A 15,008-nucleotide genomic window follows, 5' to 3' on the forward strand; every position below is an offset into this window, starting at 1 on the left:
ATGGACCTAGAGTCTGTCATACAGAGTGAAGTAAGTCAGAAAGAGAAAAACAAATACCATATGCTAACACATATATATGGAATCTAAGAAAAAAAAAGTGGTCATGAAGAACCTAGGAGCAGGACAGGAATAAAGACGCAGACCCACTAGAGAATGGACTTGAGGACACGGGGAGGGGGAAGGGTAAGCTGGGACAAAGTGAGAGAGTGGCATGGACAAAGATACACTACCAAATGTAAAATAGATAGCTAGTGGGAGGCAGCCACATAGCACAGGGAGATCAGCTCGGTGCTTTGTGACCACTTAGAGGGGTGGGATAAGGAGGGTGGGACGGAGGGAGATGCAAGAGGGAAGAGATATGGGGATATATGTATAGGTATAACTGATTCACTTTGTTATAAAGCAGAAACTAACATAATAATTGTAAAGCAATTATACTCCAATAAAGATGTTAAAAAAAAAAAAAGTAGCCCCAGCTCGCCGCAACTAGAGAAAGCCCGCACGCAGCAATGAAGATCCAATGCAGCCAAAAACAAACAAACAAATAAATAAATAAATTTATTTTAAAAAAAAAAAAGAGGCACCACTGGTCTCTTTTCTTACATTATCTCATTTCCTCATCTTAAGCCTCCAGGGTAGGTCTGAGGTCAGAACCAGGTTTGGAACCCAGGTCCCTCTAACTCCTGAGCCAGCCGTACCCATTATCACACCTTGGGTGTGCTGGGCTCTGTCTTCACCATGTTGTTTTCTGTCTTCACAGAGCATGAATGTCTGGGATGGAAGAGTGTTCTTGTCCTCTCCTCTGCCCAATTTCTTAACCCTGGTCTCACTCCTTTCATGTTCCCATGGATACCCTGGTCCCTTGGTATGACTGAAGCCTTTCCAATAAAACCCTCTCCATTCGAAAGTTCCCAGGCAGCTGGGCTGCTGCGACTGATGGTTCCCAACTGCTGCGCCATATGTTCTTGCCCTCCTTGCTCTCAGCTGTTCTCAGATAGGCCGGCTGCGAAGTTAATCACATCTCACATTGTAAAACTGAATCCTGATACACTCACGAAAGCCCTCATGGTTATCTGTGCCGCATGCCCATTCCCATTTATATTCGCAACGATTTCCAAGATCTGAGGAGACCTCAACAACTCAGCACATTTTAAACAGAACACTAAACTTAAAAGAAAATACATGGAGCTCAAACCTCTCTTTTCATTCCAGACTTGTATATCCAACAGTCTAATCGACACCGTTTCTCAGGTGTTTTGAAACTTACACTATTCAAATCAGAATTCTGGATGTTTTCCTCTCAGACCTGTCTCTGGTAGGCGTGTGGGCTGTCTGGCCAGTAACCATTCGTTGCCTCCTTCTACTTCACAGAACCTTGATTTTGTTCAGGGACAATGTGCCCAGACCAAGGGTTGAACCGACATGGGTCTAAGCCCATCATAGCAATCTCAGCCCTATACTCTTCCCCTATTGCTCCCCATGGCTGGATCCTTTTTGTCAGCCAGATGTCAGTTTTAATGTCTACCTTCTTACAGAGGACTTCCTTACCACCCAGGGTTAAGCAATTCCCCATTATTCTTTTTTAAAAATTAATTAATTAATTAATTAATTAATTATTTGGCTGCTTTGGGCACACGCAACGTCTTAGTTGCAGCACGCGGGCTCTTCGATGCAGCGCGAGGGCTTCCCTCCAGTTGTGGCATGGGCTCCAGAGTGCTAGGGCTCAGTAGTTGTGACGTGTGGGCTTAGTTGCCTTGCAGCACATGGGATCTTGTTCTCCGACCAGGGATTGAACCCACGTCCCCTGCATTGGAAGGTGGATTCTTAACCACTGGAAAACCAGGGAAGTCCCTCCCCATTATTCTTTGTACCACATCTTGTTTGTTTTCTCCATAGCAAGGCACAAAAGCTAATGCCTTATGCATTAAGCTTATAGTTAAGTTGTCACTACTTATTTATTTATTTTTTTTCACCCTTTAATTGCTTATCTCCCTGATCAGGTTAGAATCTTTTCTAGCAAAGGCCAAGATTTTACTCTCCACTATATACTCAGGTCCTTGTACATTGCCTGCCTTAGAATATGTGCTCAATAAATATTTATTGAGTGAATGAATAAACTGTGATAACAACAGTATCAGTTGCCATTGAATGAGGTCCTTGCTTGTGTGTTCAAATCTTGGTTCTGTCACTTATTAGCTCTGTGAGCTTAGGCAAGTATTTTAACCTCTCTGTACCACAGCTTTCTCATCTTAGGTGGGGATAATAATAGTACCTAGTTGAGTTGTCAAAATAATTAAATTATTTGTTATTATTATACATGTGAAAACTTAGAATAGTTCCTGGCAAGTAGTAAGCATTATGTAAATGCTTAGCTGGTCTTGTTGTTATTATTATCATCTCTGCCAAGAAATTGAGGCTCAGGAAGACTAGAGTCATATAGCTAGTAATTGGCAGCCTGGGATCCCAACCAGCTAGAGGTGCGAATTAACAAAGACACCTCCACATAGTGCAACATTGATTGTACAGTGGTGAGCATAGCTGCCTTCCAAAGATACCTCCACTTTAGCATAGGTGAAATTATGAAATCTTTTGAGGGGAAAGTTATTGATGGACATTACTGGAAGTGTCTGCCACCATTGCAATCTCTTTGCCAATTGTTTGCTTCTAAATGCTTTTGAAAGCGTAACCAGATGGCAATTTTTTCAAGGATATTCACATAAAAAAGGGAACCAAAAATGGCTTAATATAATTACACTTTAAAAAAATTAGGTGGTGCATGATTGTAAAATTTGTGTGTGGACAAAGATCACAGGAAAACAAGTGGAATGCTTCAAAGGCATCTATAGATACAGAACAATCTGCGCTTCCTCACTTCCCGTTCACTTTTTAACTCTCTCCACTCTGGCTTCTCCAACCTCCACTGAAACTGCTCCACAAAGGTCACTGGTGACTTTCCAACTACCAAGTCCAATGGGAGCTTTCTGGACCTCCGCTTACTGGATTAATTCAAGTTGTTTGATGTTATTAACCAACAACAACTCTCAGCTCTCAGTATCACCACTACCACTTTCCTGATTCTCCAGCATCTCCTACTCTTCTTAGCCACTTTGCTGCCCATCACTCTCTGCATCTTCCCCAGGGTTCAACTTCTGGTCCCCTTCCCTTCTCGAACTTCCCATTCTCTCCTGAGAAAATACCACCCAAGATCATCGCATCAACTCTCACCACAACCTGCATTCCCTAACCAGAAACTCTTGACATTTTAGTTCAGGCTCAAAAGCTGGCCATTTTCCTGAAGAGTTGGGATTTTAGAGTCTGGAACTCTCAAATACAAACTTTCCTTTTCACCTAAATGCTGCTGCTGTGAACTCTCATCCCCTTTCCCTGGGCATTTTACCACAGCATCCTGACTTATCTCCCTATCCCTAGTCTCACCTCCAATCCATTCTCAACACTCCTGTAGAGTGCTTTCTAAAACGTGGAAATCTGAGGTTCCACTTCTGATAATGGCAGAGTTGCTCCTGTAAATATTTCCCATAAGTAACAAGTATATGCTATAGAAAAACATATAAAAACCAATCACGGGGAGGCAATGAAAGAGGAACCAACGCTGACATGGTGGACAAGAGTCACGCTTGGAAGAAAGAAATGTCATGTGTGAGTTTTGCATTTTTTATGGATTTTTTACCTGAGGGAAAACTCCAGTCAGTACTCAGCAGGACAGCTAAAACTCAGATAGAAGCATGCAGTCTTACTAGTTAGAAGAACCAGAGGAAAGCATTCAGTAACCCTAGCTGCTGTAAATTGGCGGGTGTGGAGGTGGGGTGGGAGGGGTGGGGGGATGAGGGGAGATCTAAGAAAGGAGAAAGCAACTTCAGAACTCACCATACAGTGATCCATATTAGTCACTCTTGGATCCTGTTACTTCTAAAACAACATTATTTTTATTTCTTATTACAAAATAATGCATAGGACATTTAGAAGATATAGGAGAGCAAAGGTTAAAATAATTCATTATTCAGTAATTACTCACTGAGCACCAATTATGTGCCAAGGATCATCCTTGGTACTGGGAACACAGCCTTAAAAAAAAAAAATCTTTGCACTCACTCTAGTAGGTGAGTCACACAAGAGGAAAATAAACAAATAGATGTGTAATCTAATACCCAAGGTGGGAATTAAAAAAAAAGTCAGTGTTTCCGGACAAAACAGAACAAGAGAGAAAATATTTAGAATGCTAAAAGTGGGTACTTACAGGAAATCTTTTAATTTTTATTGAAAAAATTTTAGCTCCTTCTAGATACTTTAGAAATGACCTTCAAGTAGCAAAGTTTAAAGATATAAATATTTTTCTGGGCTTCCCTGGTGGCGCAGTGGTTAAGAATCCGCCTGCCAATGCAGGGGACACGGGTTCGAGCCCTGGTCCGGGAAGATCCCACATGCCGCAGAGCAACTAAGCCCGCGAGCCACAACTACTGAGCCCATGTGCCACAACTACTGAAGCCCGCACACCTAGAGCCCGTGCTCCGCAACAAGAGAAGACACCGCAATGAGAAGCCCACACACTGCAACGAAGAGTAGCCCCTGCTCACCACAACTAGAGAAAGCCCACGCGCAGCAACAAGGATGCAACCCAGCCAAAAATAAATAAATAAATAAAATAAATTTTGTTTAAAAAATACAAATATCTTTCATTTAGGCACTTTATTTATAGTTAAATATGTCTTATTTTTTACCAGTAAAATGCTAAAATATTTCCTATGTAGGTTCAATCTATGGCTGGATCTCTCTATGGAATGAAACAATTTTTGATCAATTTTTTAAAACCTCGAATTGACTCACTGTTTTGGTGTTATTTAGATACAGTATGAATTTACGTCTCTGTCATGTGGAGACGGCACAAGGTATTATTACAATCAGAGAAGAGCTGTCATGAAAAGTGGTCTTCCATCATCCGTCATCTCCCTTTAGCCTAATGAGATACTGCCATTATCTCCTGATGAAATATTGTTCTGCAAAACCCTGTCCTGTCATGCAATTCCTGCAGATCTTACAGGGGCAATCTGAGCTCAAGTGATATTAATTACTATTCCATTACTCCATTTATCTCTCAGTAATCATGTATTTTAATGATCTTCTCTATTTCCTGTGGGTTGTATAGAAGTTATCTTGAAGACTAATTCAAAACAGTCAAATCTGTCCCTTCAAGGGCTTGAGGAAGATAGAATAAATAGATCATTTACCCAGGGGTCTGGAAATAAGTATTTTAATTGTTCTAAAAATATTTTAAAAGATTATGCATGAAAAATTACAATAATTGAGGAACCACTTGGTACAGTAGTGGTGCATGTGGCTGACACGTAAATGACTGACAGGTAGGCAGGTCTGAGGAGCTCAGTCCACGCAATATAGATGGCATGAACCAGGACAGGTGATGGCAGTTACCTTGTAAAACAAGAAGCTGGGATCCTTGTTTGCTTATATTTTGGTGGATAGCGCAGCTTTTACATTTTTTAACTGTAATTGTGCAAATTGACATTAGACATTCATCCCTTAATCCATATAATAGATAAGAACAGAGAAAGAGTGAGAGAGAGAGAACAGGAGGAGGAGGGGGAAGAAGAGGAGGAAATATATCTAAAAGATTCTGGAGCTGGATCAAACGGTAGCAAGAAAAGCTATTTTGAAGATGAGGTATCTGTACTTTGGAAATATCATTCATTCATCGAGGCAGGTGAGGTCTCAGACAGCTCAGTGAGTTATCTTCCTCTGTGCTGTTGTTCTCCGTATCTTGGCAATAAGGAGACCGAGGCTTGAAACGGTTACATAGCTTGCTCACTCTACGCAGAGGTAGAACCAGAATTTCCATACTGCTTTCCCAGAATCCACAGTCCAAGCTCTTAACAACTATTATATACATCTTTTATCCTTGGAGAAAAGGGAAGAAATTTCCAACTCAAGCCTGAAAGCATAACGGGGTTGAGAGAAACAATTTGGAATTAGTTAAGATCAGAAAAAATAAGCGCCAATCTGTGCTTTGATGTTATTCTGTTTTGGGTAGTTTTCTTTACTGTCTTTGTAGAAAAAACATAGGTAGTAGCATCAGGTGCACTAACCTTTTTCTCCTTAGTCATTCTTATCTGAAGGTAGTTTAAGAGCTGGGCCTATGACACCAGGCCTGTTACCTGCCATCCGGTGGCAGCTAGCCAATTTATCCAATTTCTTTAAAATTTCACAGAGGGAGTGGGCTGAGGGGAGGTAAGTGAACCTGAACTGGCTGAAGGTTGGATGAAGACTCTTATCCAAGTAGCCAAAGATGGGAATGAGATAGCCTGAGTTACAGTAGTTAAGGAGTGGAAAATTGAGTACAAATGCCTTGTGTTAAGGAAGAGAAGACTCCAGCTGGGAGATATTGTCAAAGGTCAGGACACAAACTGAGTGTAAACAGAGCAGGAGAAGTTGGGAGTAAAGAAAGGGGATTCTGGGGGTTGTAGAGTATGTCTCCACAGGGTCTGAGCACAGGTGGGTCAGATTAAAGGTACAGCATCTTCTTAAATGGATACTGGGAGGGGCAGCTTCATCTCAGTGAAAGAAAACTCCACAAATCGCGTAGACACACTCTCATCCATCCGTTATTCAGGTAAACCTTAACTGATGATCTACTCTGTGCTCAGCACTGTTCTGGGCTCCAGGTAAACAAAGAGCAGGAACATCCAGTTTCTGGCCTGGAAGGAGCCCCCAGTCCTGGTTCAGTAGAGGGAGACAGACATGAGTCGTGAGTTTCTCTCTTTATCTGCTTTTCCCAGGAAGTGTCCTGGTTTTCATAAATGACCATGGCTTGACATACTATGCCTTTATAATAATATTTTACAATCAGTGGAAAACCAGAGGAATGCCTGGAAATTGCCTTTAGTTATGGGAACAGCTGGGCTTCTCGGGATAACACGGGCAAACACTGCACCATGTGGGCCAGGATCTGCGGGACCCAGTTTTCTCTGGAGGTGCAGCTGCTTCTCTTTCAAATATCAGCTTCACATTCTGACATTTTGGCTTTTACATGAGTGACTGTGTGACCAGGTACCTGAGTGACCAGTTCTCCAGGAGACTTTTTTTTTTTTTTTTTTTTTTTGCGGTACGCGGGCCTCTCACCGCTGTGGCCTCTCCCATTGTGGAGCACAGGCTCCGGACGCGCAGGCTCAGCGGCCATGGCTCACGGGCCCAGCCGCTCCGCGGCACGTGGGATCCTCCCGGACCGGGGCACGATACCGCGTCCCCTGCATCGGCAGGCGGACTCCCAACCACTGCACCACCAGGGAAGCCCTCTCCAGGAGACTTTTGATTAGGGGCTTCCTGGTTTTAGAAAATGGCCCTTATTTTTCTCAAAGTTCTTTACAAATTTGCAGACCAGTAACCTCCCTTGACCATAGATCCTTGGCTGGAAGGAGAAGAGAGTCTGCCAACCTACCATTTTGCCTACAATTCAATTCTATGACAAGCACTTTTACTAACTGGATATTATGTTGTGAGCTGATTTTGGTCAGAAGCCACATGTATCCTTTCTGCGCCAGCTGCAGGAGCAGATAATCTGGTAGTTCTCACCAAGGCAGCCATTCACGGATTCTCCAAATGTTTGTCACACAGCAGTCTGAGCCAGGAGCTGTCCTATATTCATGGCATACAATCCCCATAAAACAGATGTGGTCAGTACCCCCATCTATGAGGGGTGCGGTGACAGACATTAAACAAATAACTCCACAAATTTTAGTAAGTGCCAATAAGGAAGAGACTGGGCTATTGTGAGTGTAAAAAGGGGCTGAGCTAATTGGATTAAGAGACAGGGAAGGCCTCTTTAAGAAAGAGACAATAATGCTGAGATTTGAAGGAGTGGGCACTAGTCAGCCAAAGAGTCTGGGGAAGAGATTCCAGGCAGAGGAAACAGCACGTGCGCAGACTATAAGCTGGAAAGAAGAGGGTGTCTCCTACAAACGGGTGAGCCGGAAAATGCAGCCGTGGCATAGTCGTGGTGGGAAAGAGAGACACAAAACGAGCACGTCCAGGTGGCTCAGAACCAGACCCCGCAGGGCCTCGTAGCCTCTGGTGAAGAGGGTGAGTTTCATTCTGGTGACATGGGAAGTTACAGAAGGGTTTTAAGCAGGGAAGGAGGGTGATCTGTTTACATTAAAAAATACCTGTGAATTCTGTGTGTAGAATGGATCAGATATATACATTTAAGAAAAACACATGACGCAGCCTGAGTCACTGTGTGCCTGGCTTACCTGCATGGTGTCCTGGGCCAGTTGCTTTTCCAAGCTCTATGGCCAGGTGGGCACGGGAAGCTGGGCATCACCTGGACACATACAGATCACCTTCTCCACCTGCCTGCCCTACCAAGGGTCCTGCCTGGGAGGCAGAATGTGGCTTCCAGACCCTGAGACAAAGTACAAAGTGTCCGTGTAGCAGCGGAGGAGGGCTTTGAGGGGGAAACAATAAATCAAGTTTTAAAGCTCTCACCAACTTAAGATCAAGATTCCAGTCTTAGGTTGATTTTCAGTGAAACGAATACATTTGGCTATAAGTGTCTCAGGAAACATGTCCTTAGGGCCCACTGATTTAGAAACATCTCTATTTTCAAAGTGGTGTTTAGTCAGTCCCTTCCCTTTTCTAGCTCAATTTCCTTGTTTTCTCCCTCACAGACCATGCATTCTTTGGTTATCTGATTTTCCTTTGTAATTTTTTTTAAAGACAAGTAAAAACATCTTGATAAATCGGGTCTTTTTAGTGTTACTTGTCATTAGTTTCCCCTCCCAATTTACTTCATGGCTGATGCCTCCCTTGGGGTAATATTTTTTCTTGACTTGCTTGTTCTTCCTCATCTCCGCATCAGTGGGGACTGCGGTTGGGGTAGGAGTCAGCAGGGCCAAGGTTTGTTGAAGTAGGTGGGAGTTGAAGGGTGAGAGACAAATGCCTCCCAACTTCACACGGAAACCTGGTGACCACTCAGCTGGGACTTAGGTGTGTACTTTGTCTGCCGGGTGTGCCTGGAAGTGGAGTGACGCCCTGGAATATGTGTGATGTAGTGGTCAGGATACCTGGGTTTGATTTCTTATCACTTCCTAGTTAATAACTCTGGGCCACCAAGAAGTTAATGCATGCATGCCTGTTACCACCAGACAATGTCCATAAATGTTCCCAGACACTCAGAGAGGTGGGCACTGTTTTCTCCATTCAGAGGTCAGGAGAGGAGGATTCAGAGAAGTTAAGTAAAACACCCAAAGACACACAGCTGGTAAGCTTCAATTTTTCAGTCTGTTAAAGGAGGATAACATTGGATGATAAAGCCTAGGGGAGCAATTTACACACTGTGAAACTTCCATGAAGACATGTGGCCTTACGTGACCGATGAAAGCCTCCGTGAATACATTTGAGGGGTCTCTAGAATGGGCCTTGGATCTCACCCGTTTCTAGGAAGTTGTCTTGTTAAACACGAAATTGTGCTTTCCTTGGAGACAGCTGCCTCTGGCCCATGCCTTCCAGTCTCAGTCACCCCACTCCCCACCCAAATTCTGCATTCCCCCCCAGACCTACTCTTAGGAGCCCCAATCCCTCCCCACAAGCAGGTCTCTCTGCCTGGTAAGTCTCTGCCTGCCCCATCTCCCTCTGCTGAGGAACTCAGATTCTTTCTGCTGATCTCAGCATATAATGTCACGTCCTCAGTATGACATATCTATCTCCCACACAAGACTTAGGCCCCTAGGACAGGGACCCACGAGGGAACGAGAGCAGAAGGATATAGATCTGAAAGGCGCTCAGCTCCATTTGCCTTTTCTCGATAACACGGAAAAGGGGCCCATAGCTACGGTCAGGATGGAATTCCCAAAGGGACTCTTTCCTTATGATTACATTCAACGGAAAATGGAGTCTATGGGACTCTGATCGCCAATAAAATCTCTCTCTATATACCTCTCTCTATATCTTTACATATAGATATCTAGGTATATACATAGATATTAATATTTGGTGCCCTTACCATATCAGATTGGTCTTAATGAGTCATGGCAGCTTCCTCAATTTTTTTTATGTTATACTTCATGAAGGAAATTAAAAAGAATAAGTCAGTTGCTCCATCTGGTTCTAGGGGACTTCTTCATTATTATCTTTTTTAACATCCATGGAAACAGAGGTGAAAACCCTTCTCCTCCTCCTCATTGCACTATTGACATTATAAACATTGACCTAAATTATAGCCATTAGGTTCCCATTGAAATGAAAATTCTGCCCTGGGGTTTAAATTCCTAAGTTGCTTGTGTAAAATGAGCCCCCATTAAAGTCTTCTAATAAGAAAAACAGAGATTTGGTGTTAAAACATCTTCAAATAAACTGTGGGGAGCCTTACTTATACTTTTATAGCACTTATCACAGTCTGGTCTGAGCAGAGTGTAGGTCTATCTGTCTCCATCTACTAAGGAGAGAGCTCCTTGAGAACAAGGAATTTACCTGATTCATGTTGACATTTGACACATAATTGAGAGCCCATTAAGAGGCACTCAATAAATGCTGGTTGAACAGAAAGGAAAAGGACATGCTGAGAGCAAAAGAGCAAGGTAAAGCCATTCTGATCTTTTTCTACTTTGATGATGATGATGATGGTGGTGATGATTATGGTGATGGTGATGACAGCAAGAGCTATCTCTGACTGAGTTGTTTCCTATGTGCCAGTCACAGTGTCAAGCACCTTACATGCAATGTACATGTACAATTTAAACTCTATAATCCTATGAGGTACCCATTTTTCCCATTAAGTAGTTGAGGGCCCAGGGTCATTAACTAAAGCAACCAAGGTTACCTGACTTAGAGGTGACATTTCCTAGATCTCACTTCAAGTCTTTCTGCATGCTTTTAACCACTGTGCTGTCTTTCCAAACGAGCCAACATTTCTTGTCTTTTCATGCAAACAGTTGGGTCAAGTATTTGAAAACATTTCATATGTTCTTATTTCAGTTAGTTTGCAAAGCAACACCACTGGGGCTTGAATAGGGTAAAAGATGGGCTGAAGTTAAAGATACACACATGTATAGGATGTATAGGATCATGTTTGCTAACCCCGAAGGGTTGAAGGGAATTAAAAGTTTTCAGTGTACCAATGTGAGGCAGAAAAGTGTTAGCATGTTATGAGGAATTTCCCTTCCTCTGAGCCATTGGGATTTTTGCCAAGGCTGTAGGGTAGATGCTTCATTAGTAGAAGATGAATTTGATCTAGTAAGACATCTTCTCAATCCCTGTGTAAGATTAGTCTGAGTAGGAATCACTTGGTAACAATTTGGAATGGAGTGTTAGAAGAACGTAGCTTTGTCTGGGTTGAGCCTAGAAATGGGTGACAGATGTTGATGAGCGACTGAACAGATGTTTGGGGGAGAATTACAAAAAGCGTTTCTATCACACAGGATCTAAACCTTAGCCTTCCTGGCTGATGCTGAAAGGAGAGCTTGTTTATGCAACATGCTCTTGAAAAACTGGCAGATTGTGACAAAGATGAATGACCGGATCCTGTAATTTAAATTTGAAAATAAGGTAAGTGGGGGTCCTTGTTTGTGTGCGTGTGTATATGTGTTTTCTTTGACAAGGGTCAATGCCTTATTAAAGAACAGGAGGGCCAAGTAAGTAATTTCCCTCTGACTTCTCCATTTTTCTACCCCCACTGGAAGGAATGAGCAGAATTTGATACTATACCTTAAGGTGCAACAAAATTATTAAAATACCATCACTTATATCCATTCTGAAATATTTGCCCTATAACTACATTTGGAAAAAATATTTTCTGTACGAACTTAATTGATAGTTTTTTTTGTTTTGTTTTGTTTTTGTGGTACGCGGGCCTCTCACTGCTGTGGCCTCTCCCGTCGCGGAGCACAGGCTCCGGACGCTCAGGCTCAGCGGCCATGGCTCACGGGCCCAGCCCCTCCGCGGCATGTGGGATCCTCCCAGACCGGGGCGCGAACCCGCGTCCCCTGCATCGGAAGGTGGACTCTCAACCACTGCGCCACCAGGGAAGCCCTTAATTGATAGCTGAGACTTACTAGAAGTTGTTGTTGTTGTTGTTTTTAAACAAGGACAGCTGTTTTTATTTTATTTTATTTTATTTTACTTTTCTAATTTTTGGCTGTGTTGGGTCTTCATTGCTGCACGCGGGCTGTCTCTAGTTGTTTCGAGCAGGAGCTACTCTTTGTTGCGGTGCGAGGGCTACTGCGGTGGCTTCTCTTGTTGCAGAGCACAGGCTCTAGGCGCGGGGACTTCAGTAGTTGCAGCATGCAGGCTCAATAGTTGTGGCTCGTGGGCTCTAGAGTGCAGGCTCAGTAGTTGTGGTGCACCAGCTTAGTTGCTCTGCAGCATGTGGGATCTTCCCAGACCAGGAATTGAACCTGTGTCCCTTGCATTGGCAGGCGGATTCTTAACCACTGCGCCACCAGGGAAGTCCTTGAAGTTTTAAAGCATTTAAAAAGATCCTTCATCCAAAGTAAATAAGAAACAAAGGTAGAGTTTAAAAGCTGTAGAGCTATTACCATAAACCAATCCTCACCTCCCCAACTTACCCACTTCACAGAAAGATAAACTGGTAGTTGTGTTATACGAATTATTGTGATACTTCCTGATAATTTGCCTGAAATGATTGATGGACGAAACAGAGGCATTTATTAACTCATCTTTGTATATAGCCTATAACTGACATAAATATGACTTTTCTTCTGCTAACTGTAGCTATGTCTATATAATAATATCATAAATATGGTTGAAAAAGATGAATGCAGTCAAAAATCCAAATACTCTCAGTTTAGTGTTAAAAAATAATAAATGCATCAAATTTATGATAGACACTGGACATACAATAGTCTTATATGTAACAATAACCATGCAAGGTAAATTTATTATCCCCATTTAATGGATGAGAAAGTAGATGCCCAGATAAGTTAAGTGACTTGCCCAAGGTCATATATGCTAGGAAGTAGCAGGACCAGGATTTGTACCTTTGTCTGTGGTATTCAAAATACTTTCCAATATGCTAGACTCTCCTGGTTAGAACAGACACTTAACTCTTTAATGACATCTTGTGTGTTACTGTATATCAAAACAGAATCTGATTTAAAGCCATGATTTTCAAACTCAGGATCTGAAGTCTCACTTTTTTAAAAGCCATAGCCAGTTTTATGAACTTGTACACATTTATCAATTCTAGTACCTACCCAACAAATTATTAACACACAGCAACATGCAACATGAGAAGCAAGAAATATCACCCATGCTTTGTGTATATTAGCAACGTGTCACTTCTGAGCAATGGTGGTCCCATCCCTGAGGTCTGTGACCAGTCATTTTCTGCATTCATCCTGAGTGCAAGATGGAAAGAGTACTGTTCAAAGAGCACTGTTAACTCTCTGCCCTGTTGAAAGGGGAAGGGAAACACTAAACTCTTTTGCTCATACTAAAGAGAGAACAATAGGGAGGAAGTTGATAAATGAGAAGCATGTCAGCTTTGGGCAAGGCAGTATACTAGAAGTGGTGAGAGTTAGAAAGATAAATGAGATACTTAGAGCCTGCAGGAGAGATGAGACACATGCACAAATAGTCGGTGATGAGGAAAAAGAGCATACGTCAAGGGATATGGGAGTTAAGGGGAGAATGAGATTTTTAACCCTGAGGATTAGGCAAGGCTACATGTAGGGATTTGCTGCATTGTGAGCTTTCAAGTTCAAAAAGACCAGTGAAGGTTAGTCCTTCCTTCCTTCAGCCTGACTGTCCCTTCCTGTTCCTAGTCTACTTCTTCCTTTCATCGCCAAAGTTCTCAAAAGAGTAATCAAGATGTTCTGTCTTCATTTCATTATTATTTACTAGTCCTTAAACCCATGATCCAGGCCACATGGAATAAAGCTTACTTTGGCCAGCCTCCCTTGCAGCAAGGAATGGGCATATGAGTAAGATCTGGCCAACAGAATATGATTGGAAGTGATGGGTGCAACTTCTAGGTTATACCCTTAAAGGAAAGGGGTATAATTTTCCTCTTCCCCACTTCCTGTTGATGGGAATGTGGTTGTGACACTGGTGAGCTGTCTTAGTCCATGCAGATGAAAGTGTCACCCTAGGGATGGGGGAAGAATAAGTCAGATAGAAGGAGCAGGTCCCCTGGCACTGGGAACTGCCACAGTAGTTCTAGAATACTTATTCTCACGTTATTATGTAAGAGAGTATTAGGAAAACCGTGAAAGGTTTTGAAGTGAGCAATGAAAAGATTCGTGGGTGTCCTGAGGAGCTTACCCAGCCAGGTTATCTCTACCATTCATTGTCTTTGAACTGTTTTATAACATTGTAACTTGTGCATAACTGAGAGCAGAGCAAATGATTATTTCTGTTCCATATGCAAACAAATTCTGTCTAGTGGAGGTACAATGGGTTCCCCTCTTTCTTGCTCCCCCTCTCCTGCCCCATGGAAAAAGCCAGTTTTACATCTATTTGTAAATTCATTCCAGCATTTGTGATTGACCTACATAAGTGCGATACTCTGAATTCTCTTTTGAACTGGTAGTAACGTCTTCCTGTTTCCTTCCTTACTTAATGAGTTAAAATCTTTGACATGTATTCATTTTATATTGGCATGAGAGTTGAAATTTTATCTTTTATTAAAAAAAATTATTCTTTAACAAGAGGAATAAACTTCTATTTTGTTTAAGCCACTGCTATGTTGGGTCTTTGTTATAATGATCAAACCTCTATCCCAACTAACAGCTCCCACAATCTTATTTACTTCCTTACAAGTTAGCAGTGATTTTTTCCCCTCTTTTCATTTCTGTTTATTTAATGAGGATCCAGCATTGACTCTTTTTTTTTAAATTAATTAATTAATTTTTATTTTTGGCTGTGTTGGGTCTTTGTTGTTGCACGTGGGCTTTCTCTAGTTGCAGCGAGCGCGGGCTACTCTTCGTTGCAGTGTGTGGGCTACTCTTCGTTGCAGTGTGTGGGCT

General features: G+C 42.4%; 1 protein-coding gene across 1 annotated transcript in view; it reads left to right on the forward strand.

Annotated features, from left to right (window-relative positions):
• The window catches only part of FZD4 (frizzled class receptor 4), a 53,396-nt gene that overhangs the window by 36,523 nt on the left and 1,865 nt on the right, over nucleotides 1–15,008 (forward strand). The window contains exon 4 of the transcript XR_008619618.1: nucleotides 11,442–11,568. The gene's annotated coding sequence lies outside the window, so the exon portion shown is untranslated. The remainder of the gene's footprint in view (nucleotides 1–11,441; nucleotides 11,569–15,008) is intronic.

Source organism: Physeter macrocephalus, chromosome 16 (assembly GCF_002837175.3).
Source record: "Physeter macrocephalus isolate SW-GA chromosome 16, ASM283717v5, whole genome shotgun sequence".
In the NCBI taxonomy this organism is placed as follows: Eukaryota; Metazoa; Chordata; class Mammalia; order Artiodactyla; family Physeteridae; genus Physeter; species Physeter macrocephalus.